Source organism: Triticum aestivum, chromosome 4B (genome assembly GCF_018294505.1).
Source record: "Triticum aestivum cultivar Chinese Spring chromosome 4B, IWGSC CS RefSeq v2.1, whole genome shotgun sequence".
NCBI lineage: Eukaryota > Viridiplantae > Streptophyta > Magnoliopsida > Poales > Poaceae > Triticum > Triticum aestivum.
In genome coordinates this window covers 129954280-129960074 of record NC_057804.1, presented here as the reverse complement: position 1 = coordinate 129960074, position 5795 = coordinate 129954280, and positions in this window count along the sequence as shown.

The window sequence follows — 5795 nt, the reverse complement described above, 5'->3', positions numbered from 1 at the left end:
TGTCTTCGGTATCCCGGCCGGCAAGCTTCTCGGGTTCTTTCTGTCCCAGCATGGAATTGAAGCAAATCCAGATAAGATCAAGGCCATCGAGAAGATTGAGGCACCCAAACGGATCAAGGACGTGCATCGGCTCACTGGTTGCATTGCCGCCATGAACCGGTTCATCTCCAAATCCGCGGAGTGTGCCCTTCCATTTTTCAAGATCTTGAAGAAGGCTGGGCCAATGGAGTGGACCCTAGAGGCCAAGGCAGCGCTGCAGGATTTGAAGAAATAACTCTCCTCTACCCCAGTGTTGGTCGCGCCCAAACCACAAGAGCCGTTGCTGCTTTATTTAGCGGCAACAAATCAAGTGGTTAGCGCCGCACTAGTGGCGCAGAGAGAGGTCGACGAGAAGGCAGCGACATCGGTAGGGCCAACAGATGGCAAGCCGAAACCCCCTCCGGCAGGGCTCAATCCCGGCAAGATTGAGTCCCCGACAGGGGTTGATGCTAGCCCGGCAGGACCCACGCGATCGGGTGAAGAGGCGCAGAAGAAGAAGATGGTGCAGCACCCAGTGTACTTCGTCAGCTCCCTCCTGCAGGGGGCTAGGTCGAGGTACTCAGGTGTGCAAAAGCTGCTCTTCGGCCTCCTTATGGCTTCGAGGAAGCTGCGCCGTTACTTCCAAGCGCACGAGATCATGGTGGTCACCCGCCTCCCATTGCAACGGATACTGCACAACCCAGATGCAACCGGGAGGATCGTGGAATGGGACCTGGAGCTGTCGAGTTTCGGTTTGAAGTTTGAAAGTACCTCGACGATTTAGAGCAGAGTCTTGGCGGAGTTTTTTGCGGAATGGACCTCGACGCCTGATGAAGAGGTACAGGAGACCACTCTCCCTGACAAGGAAATGGGCTGCAATTGGATCATGTACTTTGATGGGGCCTTCTCGCTACAAGGTGCCGACGCTGGTGTGCTGCTTGTCGCACCCACCGGAGAGCACCTCAAGTATGTCATCCAGATGCACTTCCCCCGGGAGATGTCAACCAACAACACCGCCGAGTACGAGGGGTTTCTTGCCGGTCTCAGGATCGCGGTAGAACTTAGAGTTAAGAAGCTCATCGTTAGGAGCGACTCACAGCTCGTCGTCAGGCAGATCAACAAAGATTATCAAAGCCCGTTGATGAAAGCTTACGTAGATGAGGTGAGGAGACTTGAGAAGCGCTTTGACGATATACAAGCGGAGCATGTCCCTCGGGCGGAGAACGACATCACCGACTACCTGTCAAAGCACGTTGCCCCCAAGCTACCTGTGGAACCAGATACCTTTGTGCTTCAGTTAACCAACCATCCGTTGAGCCGTCGACTGGGCAGAACAAGCGGAGGAGGCTAGACCCCGGCAAATACTTCCCCACCAAGCTCCCCGGAGCCGCCGGCGAAGATGTTGCCGAGGATGCCGATCCTGCCACAGGGCAACCGACTCTGGCAGGACCTCAGGTCATGGCCGTGGAGGCGGCCGCTCCCGTGGCAGAAGAGATGCCTTTGGTCCTTCTCGTCGAGCCACAGGCTCCTGCATGGGCACAACACACCGTCCGATTCCTTCAAAAACTAGAGCTTCCTGAGGAGCAGGAAGAGGCAGAAACAGTAGCCCGCCGGTCTGCTGTGTACCAATTCGTTGATAACGTATTGTACAGAAGAACGATGAATGGGGTGAAATTGATGTGCATCTCTCGGGAGGAGGGACTAAAGCTGTTGGCAGAGATACATGGAGGCATATGTGGCTCCCACATAGGGTCGAGGGCCCTTTCCCACAAGGCTTTCCGGCAAGGTTTCTTCTGGCCCACCACCCTCCAGGATGTGACGACACTAGTAACTAGGTGTGAAGCGTGCCAGTTCCATTCGAAGAAGCTTCATCAACCAGCTCAAGCCCTTCAAACTATCCCTCTCTCCTGGCCCTTCTCGGTATGGGGGCTCGACATATTGGGCCCTTTCCCCCGTGCTGTCGGGGGCTTTGAGTACTTGTATGTTGCAATCGACAAGTTCACAAAGTTGCCAGAAGTGGAAGCAGTGAGGAAGGTGACAGCGCAGTCAGCCATCAAGTTTTTCAAGGGACTAGTGTGCTGTTTTGGGGTGCCCAACAGGATCATCACCGACAACAGCACACAGTTCACGAGCCATGCCTTCACGCAATACATTGAGGATCTCGGCAGCAGGGTCTGTTTTGCTTCCGTGTGTCACGCCCAATATGTGACCCTATCCAAAAGGAACTCGAAGGTCCCACCAAGGATAGACCCGCATATTGGAACGCTTTTGCAAGGTGGATATCATTACATCAACATTACATAATAGTTGGGGATACATACAAAAGGCACACAATGCCACACGAATACAACATCATCATACGTAAGAGCAACATCCGACTACGGATGAAACACAAACAGAAGCTCAAACGACATCCACCCTGCTAGCCCAGGCTGCCGACCTGGAACCTATCCCCTGATCGAAGAAGCAGAAGAAGAAACTCCAAAACAAGGAAACATCGCTCTCGCGTCATGATCATCGCAAAAACTGCACCTGCAACTGTTGTTGTAGTAATCTGTGAGCCACGAGGACTCAGCAATCCCATTACCATGGGTATCAAGACTAGCAAAGCTTAATGGGAAAGGAAGGGGTAAAGTGGTGAGGTTGCAGCAGCGACTAAGCGTGATATGGTGGCTAACATACGCAAATGAGAGCGAGAAGAGAAACAAGCGGAGCGGTCGTGAAGCTAGCAATGATCAAGAGGTGATCCTGAACTCCTACTTACGTCAAACATAACCCAGAAACTGTGTTCACATCCCGGACTCCGCCGAAAAGAGACCATCACGGCTACACACACGGTTGATGCGTTTTAATTCGGATCAAGTGTCAAGTTATCTACAACCGGACATTAACAAATTCCCATCTGCCACATAACCGCGGGCACGGCTCTCGAAAGTTTATACCCTGCAGGGGTGTCCCAACTTAGCCCATGACAAGCTCTCGCGATCAACGAAGGAATAGACCTTCTCCCAGGAAGACCCAATCAGTCTCGGAATCCCGGTTTACAAGACATTTCGACAATGGTAAAACAAGACCAGCAAAGCCGCCCGATGCGCCGACAATCCCGATAGGAGCTGCACATATCTCGTTCTCAGGGCAACACCGGATAAGTCAAGCTACGAGTAAAACCAGACTTCGAGTTTCCCCGAGGTGGCCCCGTAGGCTGCTCAGTTCGGACCAACACTTAGACAAGCACTGGCCCGGGGGGGGTGCTAAAATAAAGATGACCCTTGGGTTAATTACTCCCAAGGAAAAGGTAGGTGGTGGTGAGGCAAATGGTAAAACCAAGGTTGGGCCTTGCTGGACAAGTTTTATTCAAAGCGAACTGTCAGGGGGGTCCCATAAATCACCCGACCGCGTTAGGAACGCAAAATCCGGGAACATAACACCGGTATGACGGAAACTAGGGCGGCAAGAGTGGAACAAAACACCAGGCATAAGGCCGAGCCTTCCACCCTTTACCAAGTATATAGATGCATTAATAATATAAGAGATATTGTGATATCCCAACATAACCCTGTCCACCATGGAGAAATCTTCAACTTCACCTGCAGCTAGCAACGCTATAAGAGGGGTTGAGCAAAGCGGTAACATAGCCAAGCAATGGTTTGCTAGGAAGGGTGTCAAAAGTTAGAGGTTCATGGCAATTTGGGAGGCTTGAAGAGCAAATGATAGGTAACGCAGCATAACGATAGAACGAAGCAACTAGCATAGCAATGATAGTAGTGAGATCCAGGGTAGCAGTCATCTTGCCTGAAATCCCGCAAGGAAGAAGAACGAGTCCATGAAGAATATGAAGCCACGAAGACGAACCACACATAGACGAACGCATCCTCACGATCGCAACGAAAACAGGAACTATCGAAAAGAAGCACACAACATAGTAAACACACCACACATAGACAAGACATGATGCACAACAAGCATGATGCATGACAAGGTACATGAAGCTACTCATGGCAAGAGATGATGCAAACAAGAACAACACATCAAAGCAAGTTTAAATGAGGCCGGAAACAACATATAACAATTCCGGTAAGTCCTCATATGCAAATTTCGAAATGGGTCCAGAACTGAATAAACCTTATGTTCAAGTTGTTAAACAGCAAGTTAAGAGCACCAAGAGGATCTACACGAAATTCTAGTCAAGTTACATATAAAGTTCATTAGATTCGGAGCTACGGCCTAGAAGATATGAGCAAAACAAGTTAAACATGGCATTGATGCAAAATGCATACAAACATGAAGCAAACACCTCAAAACAAGGATGCAACATGTTAATATGAAGCTACATGCAAAAACAAGCAAGTTTCATATAGAGCACACTCAAAACGGAGCAACGGTTCAACACATACACTCTATACAAGTCATAACAACAATCTGTCCATAACAGCAACTAGGCATATTGCAAGCATCAAAACAATATGCTACAGCACCCCAACATAATAACAAAAGGCATGGACATGAAGTACTGGTAAAGCATAACAAAACATGAACACTGAGCTATCTCCAGAAATCACTAGAACATGCTCAAAAGGACATGTCAAGATTGCAAATAATAACAGTTTCAGACTTATCAGGAAATAACATCAGGTTGCAATGTTTAGAGCTATCAAACAACATGTTACGGGAACTTATCATGGCAAACAAAGGCATGGCATGAATCTACTAAATGCATAGATCAAAAGTCCCTTACTGACCATGAGCCAAAATGTCATAGAAAATATGATGGCACCCATGTAAACATGGCAAGTTATATTACAGATTCATACATGGCAGGAACAACAATAAGTAGGCATGTTGGTGAGATTGTACCACTCACCACAGAGCAATAAATGGCATTGCAAGGCAACCAACAGTAAGAAGGCATGTTTATGAAGCTAAGCATGGCAAGAACAAGTTCATAGGTTTCACGGATCACTAGGAAAACACATGGAAACAACTGAACTTAATGTTAACAAGCTGACAGCAACATCATCAAGCAACTTTGGAGCAAGATTACAACAAGTTACAGCAGGCTATAATTGCAACCAAGGGCATGAATGGATAGAGCAAGACATGTATATCAAAACATGTTTATAGAACATCTCCAGATTATGCATAGAATGATTAGTAGAAGCATGTTAACATAGCAACAAAATATAACAGAATCTGTCAGGAAAACAGCAACAGCAACTACCCTACTTAGCAAGCTTGATACACTCAGCACACAACTCACAAAAATACATGGTTGGCACCCCTGGAAAGATGGCGTAGCATAGATCAAAATACATGTAGACATCAACCTCATAGGATGCACACATCAATCATCGCAAAAATGACAAAAGAGCAAGTTATAACAGTTTCAGCAGATTAACATCAACATGCACTCTTCAAACAGCATTTCGGGCATCAAGATGAGCTCAAATGAAAATGATGCAATGGAATGAAATGGAGTACTCGTCGATACGAACAATTTGACATATTACACGCACGAAATGGAGCTTCGGATGCAGAGATACAATGCGATGAACATGGCATGATTATGTCAGGGATTCGGGGACTTAGAGGTTTTCTCACCCGAGAGAAAGTCAACGGGCATGGGTATCGAGGCTCGCCGGAGTGAGGTCGGCAGGGCTGTCGGGGACGGGGCCGGGGAGGCGGATCCGGGGCTCCTCCGGACGGATCTCGCCGGATCCGGTCCGGGTCGAGGCGGAGGGGCGACGGGGAGGCGACGGGGCGGCGCGGCCGGACTCGCG